The 17,628-nt window shown below is 37.6% G+C and overlaps 1 pseudogene; it reads right to left on the reverse strand.

The window, feature by feature from the left end:
* Positions 1–14,546, reverse strand: part of LOC116069620 — a 33,072-nt pseudogene extending 18,526 nt beyond the window's left edge.
* Positions 14,547–17,628: the final 3,082 nt, after the last annotated feature.

Consider the following 17,628-nt stretch of genomic DNA (forward strand, 5'->3'; position numbering starts at 1 on the left):
TAGGTTACTTTCATTTCTACCTAGAACGAGTGACGGCAGCATACATTTCTCTTGAATTCAAAAAGAGCCTTCACTTTAATGTTATTGGTAACATCTAATTTCTGGATATCAAGCGATCTCCTACTAGATCTTGCCAGGTCACTAAATACCGGTTTAATCAAGGAAGAAAGAAAGAAAAGAAATAGGAAATAGATAAAGAAAAGAATAAGGACTAAGAATAAATGCAAAAATGATATCACGAGTGGCTTGTGCCAAAGAAGTAGGCTTTGGGGCCTCGGTACTCATACTGGGACCCACAAGAGCTCATTGACTGGGTACCCCTGGCAGGTTTTTCTTCCTTGTCATCAGGGGTCCCAGGCATCTTGAGTTTAGTGTGGGGTGTTTCAAACAAAAGACAAAGAGAAATATATATACATAAATGTTTGTTTAAAGACCTGAAGGTAAAAATGCTGGGAAGAATAACAATGGTGTATTAGAAAAAGGCAAGGAAAGATGACAGAGGCCAGGTATGATCAAATAGACATACACAGGATAAAATGCCATATTGGAGCCCACTACGTATGACTGATCTATTCTAATAAACAAATATGTACGATCACTGTATTTAACCTCATTAACAGAATGTAGAGTAAATAGGGAACAGATGGATAGATTACAGAAAGGGACAGAAGATGGTAAGGAGAGTTCATCTTGCTTGTCCAATGGTCTGGATCTGGGGTTAACTATGAAAAATACATCAATATAATAGAAGATAGTGAATAAACTCTGGAGTTGCCATTTATCTTGAAATATGGAACACTTTCCCATACAGGTTTCTTCTGCATTGGATGATTTTTAAAAATTTCTTGTCTAATGCTCAATTTCTGCAGAACTCAAGAAAGCAATATAGCAAAGTAAATTAACTAGTTAATATTTTTTCTTAAAATATTAGGAAATTAATAACATGAAGGTGATACAAAGTATTGAAATAAAATACTAAAAATAATTAATAATAAATAGTTAAATGAAAACTAATCTTTAGAAATGAGTAATAAAGGTTAATGTCCTAAAATGGAAATGGAGAATAAATATTTATTTCTCAGATACCTATGTCTCAACACAGTTATAAGTGAATTAAGCATAAGTAACCCCAACTACAAGTCAAAAATTCTGTACTCTGGGATGTAGCTAAATGATAGTTTGTGCATCAAAGGTGCAGAGACCTTAGTTTAATCTTTAGTGACATTGGGGCTGGAGAGATTACTCAGTGGTTAAGAGCACTGACTTTTCTTCTAGAGGTCCTGAGTTCAACTCCCAGTAACCACATGATGTCTCACAACGATCTGTAATGGGATTTGATGCCCTTTTCTGGTTTGTCTAAAGACAGCTACAGTGTACTCACATAAATAAAATAGATCTTAAAAAAAAAACTGGAGAAATTTTTCTTTAAGAAAAATTTTAAGTATTTGTAGAATCTAAGTATATTTACAAATTCCTTTATCAAATTTCTTTATCAAATAAAACATAATCACTCAAAAACCATCAACAATTAGAAAATGCTGTATTGGTAACTTTTATTCAGAAACAAACGAATGAGATCATTATCATTCTGAGTTTTCTGGAAAATTTTATACTTTAAAAATGTTCAAGTATTATGTATAATGTTTTAATGATATTGCAAAATAAATAAATTCTTACCTCTTGTAAGGTACATGTATAATTATCTCTAACTCACTTTAAAAGCAAGACAGAAAGTGAAAAATAGACAAATCATATGTATTATTATATTTTGAGACATGTGCTTACTGTATAGCCAGGGGTAACACTGGAAACACACTACATAGTCTAGGATGGTCTCAAATTCACAGACATTTACCAATCTCTGCTTTTCTAGTGCCAGTATTAAAGGCCTGTGCTACCATGCCTAGCTTAGAGTAGTATCTTTTGTTTTAAGAAAGCTATAGTATCGGGCTGGAGAGATGGCTCAGCGGTTAAGGGCACTTGACTGCTCTTCTGAAGGTCCTGAGTTCAAATCCCAGCAACCACATGGTGGCTCACAACCATCCATAATGAGATCTGATGCCCTCTTCTGGTGTGTCTCAAGACAGCAACAGTGTACTTACATATAATAAATAAATAAACCTTAAAAAAAAAATCTATAGTATCAATAGCAATCTATAGCACAGCCTCTGAAGTATATGCAAAAAGTCTCAAAGGGTTGCAACCATCATTATCCTCATTCTTGGACATACTTTTTTCCCTGAGACAGAAATGACACTTATCTGAGCAGTCCTTCTCTGCAATGCCAGCCCCATGCTATACAATATTCAGTCTTGTGAGGTTACATTCCTTGCCAACTCATGAACCTTTCCCAACAGCTGATTCACTCAATCTGATGGAAACAGAGATCCTATGGTCTCCCTGCCTCCCCTGTCTCTATTGGTTCATGTTCTTCCTTTATACAACAAGTATGTGTGCATGTATGTGTCTATCTCTGTACATGTATGTTGGTGCGAGTATATATTTGTATGTTTGTGCATGTAAGTAAAAGTGTGCGTGTGTGTCTACGATAGTGTGTATGAACATGCTGTGGGGCTTAACTTTACTCCATGCTGTCAGAATATGTAACTAAAACTATCATCTGTATCTTCTGTTCATTGAGTGAGATACAATCATTCCCTCCCATGTAGCTATGCAAGCTTTTTGGTTGGGGAGGGGATTTCTTCTAGACCAACAGTATGAGTAGAAGGTTTCAATACATTAATAAATCTGCACATAAAACCATATAAGGATACTGTCAATAGGACAAAACAGCAACCAATAGTTTGGGAAACAATTTTCACTAAGCTTACTTACATCAGATAGATAGCTAATATTCAAAATATACAAAGAACTCAAGAAGCTAGACTACAAAATCCAAATAACTCAATTAAAAAATGGGGTAGAGAGCTAACTAAAGAATTCTCAACAAAGGAATATCAAATGGCCCAGAAGCATCTAAACGAATGTTCAACATCCTTAGTCATTAGGGAAATGGAAATCAAAACAACTCTGAGATTCTACCTTAGACAAATCAAAATGGCTAAAATCAAAAACTCACATGACAGCACATGCTGGTGAGGATATAGAGAAAAAGTAACACTCCTCCATTGCTGGTGAGATTGCAAACTGGTACAACCACACAGGAAATCAATCTGGCAGTTCCTCAGACTATTGGAAATAGTGCTACCTGAAGATCCAGGTATACCACTCTTGGGCATACACATAAAAGATGCCCTACCATACCACAAGGACAAGTGCTTTAGCCTTATTCATAATAACCAGAAGCTGGAAACAACCCAGATGTTCCTCAACTAAAGAATGGAAGCAGAATTTACACAATAGTATACTATTCAGCTACTAAAAATGAGGACATCATGAATTTTGCAGGCAAATGGATGGAACTAGATAATATCATCCTAAGACTCAGACCCAAAAAGATATGCATGGTATATACTAATAAGTAGACATTAGCCAAAAAAGTACAGCATATCCATGATACAACCAACAGACCCTAAGAAGTTTAACAAGAGGTAAGGCCCAAATGTGGATGCTTCAATCCTACCCAGAAGGGGTAACAAAATAATCACAAGAGACAGAGGGAGGAAGAGATCTCGGTGGGAAAAGGGAGCAGGAAGGGAAAAGGGAAGCAGGATCAGGTATTGGGGGAGACAGGAGAGAAGCCCAGAGGTCCAGGAGAATGAATAGAAATATGTAACTGTTGGAGAGAAGGTCAGGGGGAACCTCTAGAAAGTCCCAGAGACCTGGGCTGAGAAAGTCTCCAGGACTCAATGGGGATGACCTTAGCCAAAATACCCAATGGTGAAGAGATGGAGCTTGAAAAGACCAACTCCAGTGGATAGACAGGGCCCCTACCTTCAAAAAAGCTAACCCAGAATGGTTCTTCTCTAAAAGAAATGTAGGGATAAAAATGGAAAAGAAATGGAAAGAAATACCACCTAGTGACCGGCCCAACTTGGGATCTATCCCATGGGTGGGCAGCAAACATGGACATTATTACTGATGCCATGTTGTGCTTATAGACATGTAGAGACTAGCATGGCTGTCCTCTAAGAGGCTTTACCAGCAGCTGACTGAGACATATGTACATACTTATAGGCAACCATTGGGCTGAGGTCAAGGACTCATATGGAAGAGTTAGGGAAAGGATTGAAGGAAATGAACTGTATATTAATCCTATAGAAAGACCAACAGTATTAACCCAGACCCCTGAGAGCTCCCAGAAACTAAGCCACCAACCAAAGAGCATACATGAGCTAGTCAGTGGCTCTGGGACACATATGTAGCAGAGGACAGCCTTGTTGGTTCTCAGGGCGGGTATGATGCACCTAATCCCATAGAGACTTGATGCTTCAGGGAAGGGTATGCGGCTTGGGTGAGGTAGGAATGGTTGCATGAGGGGAATGTGAGGTGCGGGGGTGGGTTGGTGGATAGGGAAGCACCCTCTCAGGGGCAAAGAGGTGTGAGGATCAGATGAAGAACTCTTGGAAGACGGACCAGGAGTGGGGGCAACATTTAGAATGTAAGCAAATAAAACAATTTAAATTAAAAAAAACCTGTAAAAATTTAATCTGGTAATATATTGAATAACAGGAATATTCAGATAAAAACATAGTATGAACATCAAAAATATACTCCAGCAAAATGAGAGAGCTCGAATGTGAGGAAATCCATTAATGGGTCACATAAATATAAATTCAGCAACCTAATGCAGTTATCATTAGCTATAGTTAGTATATTTTATACATCAAATAAAAATTTAGATTATAAGAATTAATGATAAGTGGAAAGTGATTATGAAGTCAGTTGTATGTTTCTAAAAATTTAATTTATTTAGTTTCTATGTGTGCACACATGCATGATCACATACACACAAACACACACACACACACATACACACACATATGCCTACAGAGATCACTGACAATGAAGTCTCTGAAGCTGGAGTTACAGACAGTTGTGATCCATTAAATATGGATGTGTGGAATTGCATTCTGGTCCCCTGAAAGAATAGCAGATACAATCCATGTTGAACCATCTTTTCAGCCCTAAACATGTCTTTTTAAAAATCGGAAAACATGAGCATCACTAAAATTAAATCTATAACCTTGCAAAGTAGTCTACCATAACTTGTCCAATTTCCAAATGTTCTAAAAGCTGCAATAGAAAGGGAAAATGAGATAATTGCTACCAACATTGAAATAGAAAAAAAGCAATCCCATTTTACTAACGATACATTGTATGCTTTTAAAACTCAAGAGAGAGGAGCATTAACAATATTAAGCTTGCTACTGAGAGAAAACACAACATTCCATATATTAGAATTTATATAATTTTTAAACTCTAAGATGCATTTTTGATCTAAGGGGAATAGTGAGACACAGGCAGCAACAGTTATATCAGCTGTATGTTTTTACTATAGATGCAAGTCACCTGGTTGAACCGCAAGGTATTATCATCTAAATTTAACAAACTATTTGGTTAGTGTTCTTTGAGAAACACTAGAAAACAACATGAGGTAATATGCAGGATGATGACACTTTTAATCATGATCATGACACAGAAACTATACAAGGAAAGTAAGGAGCTGGCAAGATGATCAGTGAGGAAAGATACTTGCTGGCAAGTCCAATCGTTTGAATTCAACCCCTGAGTCCTACATAATGGAAGTAGTGAAATGACTTCCAAATTTGTTCTCCAACACACACACACACACACACACACACACACACACACACGCGTGCACACAAACACACGCACACGCACGCACACGCACACACAGAGTGAGAGGGGGCAGAAGGAGAGAGAGACAGAAAGAGAGAGACAGAGACAGAGACAGAGCAACAGACAGAGAGAGATATATAGAGAGACACAGAGAGACACAGAGAGAGAACAGAGAGAGACACACATACATATACTTATACACACAGACAAACAGAGATACACACACACACACACACACATACATAGAAATCTAATAAAATTCTTTATACAGTACTGAAAATGGATGTTTTCAAAAATAAATGATAAAAATTTAGTAGCCCATGCCACTCTTCAGATATAAATTTATTTCATATTAGACAAAGAGTTAAATTTAATAATAAAAGAGTCACTGAAATGTCACAAGAAGTGGAAACTTGAAAAACCTGAAAACCATTGTGGAAGTGATAAAGGCAGAAGTATATGCTGTAAAAGGCATAGATGAGAGGTGACAAGAATCTCTACCATGTCAGCAAATCACTTACTCTGATAAGTGTTTTCAGAACATGCAGAGAAAATCATTAATTCACTCTTAACCCATTCTGTCTACCTGTAACAATCTTGAGGCCATTTTTAGTTGCTTTATTATAGGAGAGGAACAATAAAGTAATTTATGGTTATTTACATATAAAAACAGGTAAGAGGGACTCAGGAAGTGGAAGCATGGGCAGCTTTGCAGAGTGGCACCATTTAGTGGGCATGACTAAGATGATCAAATACATGATGAAGAGATAGGGAAGATAGAAAAACAGAGAAGAGAAGTGAAACTAAAGATGCACATAAGTGATGGTGGTAAAGATCAGGCTGATGTGAGTGGCCTGCACTGCTACCTAAAGCTTGAGTGATGTCTAGAGACATGCTGCCATCAAGGGTCATGATTGGAGCCAAGAACCTATTACAGCCTGAGTCTTTATTGATGATCTTGGCCCTTGTTACCACCAATGACCATGCTGGTGTTCATGGTCTCTACTGCAGCCTGAAGGCATGTTGATGTTCATGGGCCATGCTACTGCTGGGGACCATATTGATCTGACTGGCCTATGTTGCCTCCTGAGGCCATGGTGATGCCCGTAGTCTGGGCTACCTCTGAGAGTTTCTCAGGTTCTGTGGGTGGTATTCATGGTGTGGGCTATCACCAGAAACCCTGTGAGTTATTCTCCTGCTGACGGTAAGGAGCAAGAATGATACTTTTGCAATGATATCAATGACTACAGATATGTAGTCAAGAAAGGACATAGAATGCTTCTGTGACAACCTGTACCCTACTCCCAATATCCCCCGCACCTCTGAAAGTAGCAGCCTAAACAAGAAGCTATCAAAGATAAAGCTAAAATAGTGTGATGAGGATGCTGAAGTTAGCTCCTTATGGCTTGGAAAGGAGTATGTAGAAGGAGAATGACTAGTGGAAATTAGAAGTTTTAAACATATTTATTTTTAATTTTGTTTTGTGGGAGAGGCCACAAGAATGTGAAACAGATATGGAAGGATTGGGAAATGAGTGGGAACAGGGTGCATGATATGAAATTCCCAAAGTATCAATAAAATTATTATGTTAAAAATATCCATTTGAAAAGTAAAAGGAACATATAAGGATTAACCATCAAATCAACAGTGTCTTGAAGAATGTGTAAGAATTTGTATAAAAAGCTCAGTAAATTTTAATTGTAAAATTAAAGTCCTCTTAATCTGTTAGATAGCAAATACTATTATAGTTTAGCAGGAACTAACATTTGTTGACTGATGTGTTAATATTTCAGCTTAAACACAGATCAAAAGAAATCTTCAAGAGGTTTTAAGGATTTTTACTTTTTTCTCATTAAAATTATTTTAATGGGACTCAAACTATCATGATGAATTTTTAGCCAAGTTGTTTCCATTAGAAAGTACTGATTTTTTTTAAAAAAAAGGCAACTAAAATTGTCACAGGCAAAGAAAAAAATAGATCCATAAAACCTTTTTTTTCTTACCTTCTGAAGGTTTTACCATAAGTTGTTATCATTAACCAAACATTTACTATTAAACTTCAATGGTCAATGTCAACAAAAGGATCTGAGATCTTTTTCCATCACTGAGTAAGAATGGGGTATCAGGTGTTCAGGATAATATTAATTTAACCGTCTGAGATTTTTGGTGACTGATGACTCTGTAGGCTCCAGCAAATTCTTGTCCACAGGTTTGAAAACACTCACAGCAAGTGTTTGCCTCATGCCGGAAACAGAAAAACAACAAAGTGGAAGAAAGACAGTGAGGTTCTCAATATACACGGGCTTGCCTGGAATCATATTCAATGCTTGCATCACCAAATTTCAAGAGTTTAGGGCCATCTTCCACCCTCTTGTCAGAATAGCAATCAACCTTTTTCTTTTTTTTTTTTTAATAGATGTTGCCTTTATTTATATGTCATACAATATCTCCTTCCCCAGGTTCCTCTCAAAAAAAAAAAAGAAATAAAATAAAAAACAAAAACAAAAACAAACCCCTGTTCTTTCCCCACTCTATCTACTTCCCCACTCTATCTATTCCCCTCTCCTGCTTCCTGGACCTGGCATTCTACACTAGGGCATAGAACCTTCACAGGGCCAAGGGCCTCTCCTCCCATTGATGACCTACTTGGCCATCCTCTGCTACACATATGCTGCTGGAGTCATTAGTCCCACCATGTGTACTCTTTGGTTGGTGGTTTACTCCCTGGGAGCTCTGAGGGTACTAGGTACTTCATATTGTTGTTAACCCTAAGGGGCTGCAAGCCCTTAAGCTCCTTGGGTCATTTCTCTAGCTCCTTCATTGGGGACATGTACTCAGTCCAATGGATAGCTGTGAGCCTCTACTTCTGTATTAGTCGGGTCCTGTCAGAGCCTCTCAGGAGACAGCTATATCAGGCTCCTGTCAGCCAGTACTTGCTGGCATCCACAATAGTGCGGCTATTTGATGATTGAATATGGGAATGATTCCCAAGTGGACCAGTCTTTTGATTATCCTTCCTTGAGTCACTGCTCCATAGTTAGTCTCTACAACTCCTTCCATGGGTATTTTGTTCCCCCTTTTAAGAAGGAATGAAGTATCCACACTTTGGTCTTCCTTCTCTTTGAGTTTCTTGTGGTTTGTGGGTTGTACTTTGTGTATTCTGATCTTCTAGGCTAATATCCACTCATCAGAGAATGCATAGCATGTGTGTTCTTTTGTGATTGGGTTAACACACACAGGATGATATTCTCCAGATCCATCCATTTCTCTAAGAATTTCATAAATTCATTGCTTTTAATAGCTGAGTAGTACTCCAAAGTGTAGATGTACCACATTTTCTGTATCCATTCCTCTGTTGAAGGACATCTGGGTTGTTTTCAGTTTCTTGCTATTATAAATAAGGCTGCTATGAACATAGTGGAGCATGTGTCTTTATTACATGTTGGAGAATAATCTGGGTATATGTCCAGGAGTGGTATAGCCGGGTCCTCTGGTAGTACTATGTCCAATTTCCAGAAAAACCTCCAAACTGATTTCCAGAGTGGTTGGACCAAGTTGCAATCCCACCAGCAATGAAGGAGTGTTCCTCTTTCTCTACAACCTCTCCATCATCTGCTGTCACCTGAGTTTTTTATCCTAGCCATTCTGACCGATGTGAGGTGGAATCTCAGGGCTGTTTTGACTTGCATTTCCCTGATGATTAAGATGTTGAACATTTCTTTAAGTGCTTCTCAGGTATTTGGTTTTCCTTAGTTGAAATTCTTTGTTTAGCTCTGTACCCCATTTTTAATAGGGTTATTTGTTTCTCTGGAGTCTAACTTCTTGAGTTCTTTGTATACATTGGATACTAGCCCTCTTATCAGATATAGGATTGGTAAAGTTCTTTTCTTAATTTGTTGGTTGCTGTTTTGTCCTATTGACAGTGTCTTTTGCCTTACAGAAGCTTTGCAATTTTATGAGGTCCCATTTGTCAATTCTTGATCTTAGAGCATAAGCTATTGGCGTTCTATTCAGGAAAATTTCCCCCGTGCCTATGTGTTCAAGGCTCTTCCTCACTTACTTTTCTATTAGTTTCAGTGTATCTGGTTTTATGTGGAGGTCCTTGATACACTTGGACTTGCGCTTTGTACAAGGAGATAGGAATGGATCAATTTGATTCTTCTACATGCCAGTTAAGCCAGCCCCATTTGTTGAAAATGCTTTCTTTTTTCCACTGGATGGTTTTAGCTCCTTTGTCAAAGATCAAATGACCATAGGTTTGTGGGTTCATTTCTGGATCTTCAATTCTATTTCATTGATCTACCTCTCTGTCACTGTGCCAATACCATGCAGTTTTTATCACAATTGCTCTGTAGTACAGGTTAAGGTCCAGGATGGTGATTCGACCAGAGGTTCCTTTATTGTTGAGAAGAGTTTTGGCTATCCTGGTTTTTTTTGTTATTCCAGATGAATTTGCAAATTACTCTTTCTAAGTCTGTGCAGAATTGAGTTGGAATTTTGATGGGGATTGCATTGAATCTGTAGATTGCCTTCAGCAAGATGGCCATTTTTACTATATTAATCCTGCCAATCCACGAGCATGGGAGATCTTTCCATCTTCTGAGATCTACTTCAATTTCCTTCTTCAGAGACTTGAAGTTTTTGTCAAGTCAATCTTTTACTTGCTTAGTTAGGGTTACACTAAGGTGTTTTATATTATTTGTGACTATTGTGAAGGGTTGTTTCCCTAATTTCTTTCTTAGCCAGTTTATCCTTTGTGTAGAGGAAGGCTACTGATTTGCTTGAGTCAATTTTCTATCCAGCTACTTTACTGAAGTTGTTCATCAGTTTTAGGAGCTCTCTGGTGGAATTTTGGGGATCACTTATGTATAGTATTATTTCATCAACAAATAGTGATAATTTGACTTCTTCTTTTCCAATTTGTAACCCTTTGATCTCCTAATTGCTCTGGCTGGGACTTCAAGTACAATATTGAATAGGTAGGGAAAGAGTGAGGAGTGTTGTCTAGTCCATGATTTTAGTGGGATTGCTTCAAGTTTCTCTCCATTTAGTTTGATGTTGGCTACTGGTTTGCAATATATTGCTTTTACTATCTTTAACTATGGGCCTTGAATTCCTGATCTTTCCAAGACTTTTATCATGAAGGGATGTTAGATTTTGTCAAATGTTTTCTCAGCATCTAATGAGATGATCATAAGATTTTTTCTTTGAGTTTGTTTATATAGTGAATTATGTAGATGGATTATTGAATCATCCCTGCATCCCTGGGATGAAGCCTACTTGATCATGGTGGATGATCGTTTTGATATGTTCTTTGATTCGGTTTGCAAGAATTTTATTGAGTATTTTTGCATCGGTATTCATAAGAGAAATTGGTCTGAAGTTTTCTTTCTTTGTTAGGTCTTTGTGTGGTTTAGGTATAAGAGTAATTATGGCTTCATAAAACAAATTGGGTAGAGTACCTTCTGTTTCTATTTTGTGGAATAGTTTGAGGAGTATTGGTATTAGGTCTTCTTTGAAGGTCTAATAAAATTCTGCACTAAACCCATCTGGTCCTGGGCTTTTTTTGGTTGGGAGACTATTAATGACTGTTTCTATTTCATGACCAGATATGGAACTGTTTAGATCATTGATCTGATCTTGATTTAACTTTGGTACCTGGTATCTGTCTAGAAAAGTGTTCGTTTCATCCAGGTTTTCCTGCTTTGTTGAGTATAGGCTTTTGTAGTAGGATCTCATGATTTTTTTTTTTTTTTGGATTTCCTTAGTTTCCATTGTTATGTCTCCCTTTTCATTTCTGATTTTGTTAATTAGGATACTGTCCCTGTGCCCTCTAGTTAGTCTGATTAAGGGTTTATCTGTTTTGTTGATTTTCTCAAAGAACCAGCTCTTGATTTGGTTGATTCTTTGTATAGTTCTTTTTGTTTCTATTTGGTTGATTTCAGCCCTGAGTTTGATTATTTCCTGCCTTCGACTTCTCTTGGGTGAATTTGCTTCTTTTTTTTCTAGAGCTTTCAGATGTTTTCTTATATAGCTGGTATATGCTCTCTCCAGTTAATTTTTGTAGGCACTTAAAACTATTAGTTTTCCCCTTAGGACGGCTTTCATTGTGTCCCGTAAGTTTGGGTATGTTGTGGCTTCAGTTTCATTAAACTCTAGAAAGTCTTTAATTTTTTTCTTTATTTCTTCCTTGACTAAGATGTCACGGAGTAGAGTATCATTGAGCTTCCACGTATGTGTGGGCTTTCTGTTTTTTATGCTGTTATTGATGAGCAGCCTTAGTCTATGGTGATCTGATAGGATGCAAGGAATTATTTGAATCTTCTTGTACCTGTTGAAGCCTGATTTGTGACCAATTATATTGTCAATTTTAGAGAATGTACCATGAAGTGCTGAGAAGAAGGTATATCCTTTTGTTTTAGAATAAAAAGTTCTATAGATATCTGTTAAATCCATCTGTTTCATAACTTCTGTTATTCTCACTGTGTCTTTGTTTAGTTTCTGTTTCCATGATCTGTCCATTGCAGAGAGTGGGGTGTTGAAATCTCCCACCATTATTGTGTGCTGTACAATATGTGCTTTGAGTTTTAGTAAAGTTTCTTTTATGAATGTAGATGCCCTTTGATTTGGAGCATAGAGATTGATTGTGTCCTGTATTTCCTGGATGTTTTGGGTTAACTTTTTGTAATTTGTTTTTTCTTTGACTGTTGTGTCAATGTTTTCTATGGTATCTTCTGCACCTGAGATTCTCTCTTCTATCTCTTATATTCTGTTGGTGATGGTTGCACCTATGGTTCCTGACTTCTTTCCTAGAATTTCTATCTCCAGTGTTGTCTCTCTTTGTGATTTCTTAACTGTTTCTACTTCAATTTTTAGGGCCTGGTTGGTTTTGTTCAATTCCTTCACCTGTTTGGTGTGCTTTCCTGTAATTCTTTAAGGGATTCTTGCTTTTCCTCTTTAAGGGCTTCTACTTGTTTCTTGTGTTCTCCTGTAATTCTTTAAGGGATTTTTGTGTTTCCTCTTTAAGGGCTTGAATCTGTCTACCTGTGTTCTCCTGTATTTCTTTAAGGGAGTTATTCATATTCTGCTTAAATTCCTCTATCACCATCATGATATATGATTTTAGATACAAATTTTACTTTTCTGGTGTTTTGGGATATCCAGGATTTGCTGTGGTGGGAGTACTAGGTTTTGATGAAGCCAAATAGTTTTCATTTCTGTTAGTAAAATTCTTGCATTTGCCCTTTGCCATCTGTTGATCTATGGTGTTAGATGTTCTTGCTGCCTCTGGCTGGAGCTTCTTCCTCTTGTGAATCTGTAAGCCTGTGTGTCAGCACATCTTGGAGATCAGAGCTCCACAGGTAAGACTTGTTTGCAGAGGGCTGTGGATCAGTCATCCCCTCTGAGTCCTGGGTTCAGAACAATCCCTGGAGACAGGATTTCCACCTGCAGAAAAGGTGCAGAGAAGGCTGTAGATCTGTAATACCTCCCAGGTAGAAAGGATCCTGTGCAGGCTACCCTGACACTTCTGAGGCCTCTGCCTCCAGCTGGACCTGCCTTAGAAAGTCACTGGAGAGAAAATGGCGATCTCACCTGAGTTCCTGGGTTGGAGCACTGATCAATCTTTTTTCTAAGCTCAGCAAACTTGCATGTTACATGAGCCACATGACAAATCTAATACTTGGCACAGTCAACACTGTTTTGACCTGGATGATTCAGGATAATCAGCTGCGCAATGGAACCATCTGCTTCCATTGGTGGATCATTTTTGGGCCTTTAGCAATATTGCCATATCTAGAATCACTGAAAGATATATTCTTTACATTAAAACCCATGTTGTCTCCAGAAAGAACTTTACTTAAAGCTTCATGGTGCATTCCAGCAGACTTTGCTTCTGTTGTGGCATTGACTAGTGCAAAGGAAACAACCACATCCGGTTTGAGAATGCCAGTATCCATTCAGCCTATGAGAATAGTACCAATATCATCAATTTTTTAAACATGTTGGAGGTGCAGTAGACTTGCCAGCATAACAAGCCAATTGTAGGATACAATCCTATGGCTCCCACCAGTGTGGTTCTAACCACATCGTCATCTTTACAGTTGACTTTCCATCTCTTTAACCCATACATATTAGCACTTGTCTCCAGCATATCACAATACCAGCCAGGAAGAGGAACACATATTACTGTATCAGGGTTGTAGCTAATTTTCTTAACATATATGCTGACTTCCTTAAAAATTTATTTGGGCATCTTCAGAATGTAAGGGTGGCTCTCTGAAAATGTTTTGTTGACACCAACAATATGTTGTTTTACAACTAGTGTGTAATGGAATGCTCATGGGTCTGCCCATTCTTACAAATACTAGCTTTAAATTCACCAACACCAGCAGCAATAATCAGAACAATGTAATCAGTCTGAAATGTAACTATTATCATGCCTTTTGATAAGGTCTTTGTGTCCTGAAGTATCAGTGATAGTCATATGTTATTTCCTGGTCACAGAACGTGTTAATAGTGATACTACATTCATCCTCAGCTTTTAGCTTGTCCATGACTCAACCACATTTGAAGGAGTCTTTCCCCATCTTAGCACCCTCTGTTTCAAACTTTTTAATGGTTCATTTATCAGTTTTTTGATATTTGTAGATCAAATGGCCAGTCATGGTGGACTTGCCCAAATCTATATGTCCAATGGTGACTCTTTGGGTATGAGTCTTTTCTTTCTCATTTTGGCTTGAATTAGAGATAGTTTTTCTAAAATCTGAGTGAAAAAGTCTCATTTTTCTTTATGTGTACTATATGCTTCTGTGAATTTACAGCATCAGTTTGAGACTAGAAGAGAGGGTCAGAGTCCCTGGAACTGAAAGTCATTTTGAGCCAGCTGAGGTGGGTGTTGGGAAAGGAACTCAGGTCTTCTCTAAGAACGGTGAATGCTTCTAACTACTGACTCTCCAAGGCCTAAATGCTAAATTTTAACATGATAGCATGGCTTTTAAATTTAGTAAGAGTTTGATTATCCAGCATATGACTACCTATTTAAATAAATCAACCTTACTATTGTAACACAAGAAGTAGATAACATTATTAAGATGAAATGTTTTGTATGTGTGCATTGAGAAATGTATTAGATCTCTGTTAGTTAAAATTCAGAAACCATAAAAGAAAATAATGCATTTAACTATGTGAACATTAAAAGCTCCCATGTAGGATATATATCAAATTTAAATCAAGTGACAGATTAGAAAAGGCTGTAATATTTCCATAACAAGGGAAATGTAATATAGGGATTTACCTATTATAAGTCAATAAGCAAAGAAAAATGATCCCAAAGAAAATATGGACCAAAGATCCAAAGGAACACAAAACAGTGAATAGAAAATAGTAAAATAAAATGGCTGGTATGGGACAGGAATGAGGGTACCAGATAGATGTTTGTCTAGAATTTTACAGTAACCCTCAACAGGCCATCAGCTGGGTTCAATCTACCTCTCCATTTTAGAACAGACAACATGGGGTTAAATTTATACACAGTCCTAGATGAAAAAGAAAGGAGCTAGGAATGGAATGTGAAATCTAGGCTATGGGGATGGCTCAGTGGGTAAATTTATCTACAAAATACAGATCACTGAGGGTTTTATTGCTTGGAAGTGACACCATGACCATAACAACTCTTATAAAGAAAAACATTTCATTGTATCTGGCTTTCAGTTCAAAGGTTTAGTTCATTTTTGTCATGTTCTGAAGCATGGTGGCATAGAGGCAGACACTGTGATGGAAGAGAGGCTTGAGAGTTCCACAACTAGATCTACGAGGAGCAGGAAGAGAGAGTACCACTAGCCTGGTTTGGGCTTCTGAGGCCTCAAAGGGCCGCATCCAATGACAAAGTTTCTCCAATAAGGCAACACCCAGTAGGGATGCTCCCTATGTGCATGTAGGGGAGATGAGAAGAAAGCACATATTTGCTCAGCTTGTCCTCTGACCTTCACTTGCATTCTGTGATATTCTTCTTTCCTAAACATGTACAAAATACATTACTTTATAAAAACAAAGCTTGGAATTCCATTTACCCTCAACAGATATTACAAAATGAAGCAAAATGAAACATTTAGTAACTAATCAGGAATGAAAAATAATTGCCAGTTTTATAATACTGTGATAGTATTGGGTTCATTGAGATGCAGTGTGATATGTAATATGAATCTCTGTCTGAAATAGGAATGTGTATATATTAAATTATTTTAATAATAAAGCACTACAATCTACTTGAATATATACCCCTGGAACATGGAAATATGTTAGGCATATTGTACAGAGAGGACGATAAACAATCTAATTTCTTCTTTGTATGCACTCCTGAGTTTCATGTAGTAGGAGAGAATCAGCTTTCACAAACTATACCTATGCCCTGGCACACATGCTTTTATGCTTGCTCTTCTACTGTATGGAGCTCTCACCCTCTCACCATCAAATATTATTTAAAGATGAGTATCAAATATCTCCTATATGCATGCATTAAAATATACACAGGCAAGATAATAACCTGAGCATACTTCGCAGAAAGTTATTAGCTAGTACTCTGATGGCTGACAGAGTAGGGAGTGACTTTCCTCCAACATATGGCTTCACAAATGTGCCTACTGTGTAGTTTTGTGAGACTCCCCAGCATTTTGGCTGCACACCTCAGCGATCAATGCAGCAAATGTGTGAACTTAAACTTTTTATCTTTTTGGTGACATTGTGTTATTGTTCTTGGAAGGAAAATGTGGAAACATATTTCAAAATCCCTGAAAATATTCACTGAATTCTGTCCAGAAATTCTAGGCCTGATTTGTTTTTCCTAGAATAAACACAAGAATGAGACTAGGCAGAATGTTACTTACTGAATATCAGCTAAAAGCACTGAAAGGTACTTGAATCTGCAGTCTGGCTTCAGTAATAGGTGTGTGGTCATTGTTGTGTGCATAGTATTGATGTAGGCATTCCTTGCTATCTCTTTTAGGAACTCACATTATAACTGGGAAGGATTAAGAATTTAAAATCTGTGCTTAGCATTTTCCTGGAGAAAATGAAGCTTTATTACATCACTACTCAGACATGTGGATAGTGGATATCCTGTTACTTTCTTCCACCATTAACCAAAGACTGGCTTGATATCCATAATACCAACTATCTATTTGTGATGCTTATACTGTCACAGTGCACAGTGGCAGTTCCAGTAATATTTGTGCTAAAACAAACAGAGATCCCACCATGCCCTATCAAACCATTCTTCTCTCTTGACAGTATTTCTTAGCATAGTCCTTGTTTGTGAGGCTTGAGACAGGCCATGGCTTAATACAGTCATTCTGAAACAACAGCATTCAACTATTCCAAGACACCTGAGAGTAATAATTTTCATTCCCACATCTACAGAGATAAGGTGGTAGGTAGTGTGAAAAGTAAAATGCAGCTGGGATATGGTGGTGTACACCTTGAATCCTAGCACTTTTGCGGAAAGAGTAGGTAGATATCTGTGAGCTCTGTGATAGCCTGGTCTAACAAGGCCAGCATGGATAATGAGACCAAGTCTCAAAACGAAACCAACATCAGAGTCTGAAATACAGTCACACTTTACTAAGAAATTTCTGTAAGGAAAACTATGTAAGAAAGGTATCATGGGATCTAGCAGTGCATGAGCAAGACATGTACTCATTTTAACGTTGCCACTGAGAATTCTTTGTTAGACTGACAACAGAGAGAAGCACACCTGCACATAATTGGTAACTAACTATAGACTCAACAAAAGTCCTAAAAATGCCCCATGAAACTTTCCCTGCTAGCCACGCAGTGGTCGCACACACCTTTAATCCTAGCACTTGGGAG

The sequence above is a fragment of the Mastomys coucha genome, unplaced genomic scaffold, assembly GCF_008632895.1.
Source record: "Mastomys coucha isolate ucsf_1 unplaced genomic scaffold, UCSF_Mcou_1 pScaffold1, whole genome shotgun sequence".
Lineage (NCBI taxonomy): Eukaryota > Metazoa > Chordata > Mammalia > Rodentia > Muridae > Mastomys > Mastomys coucha.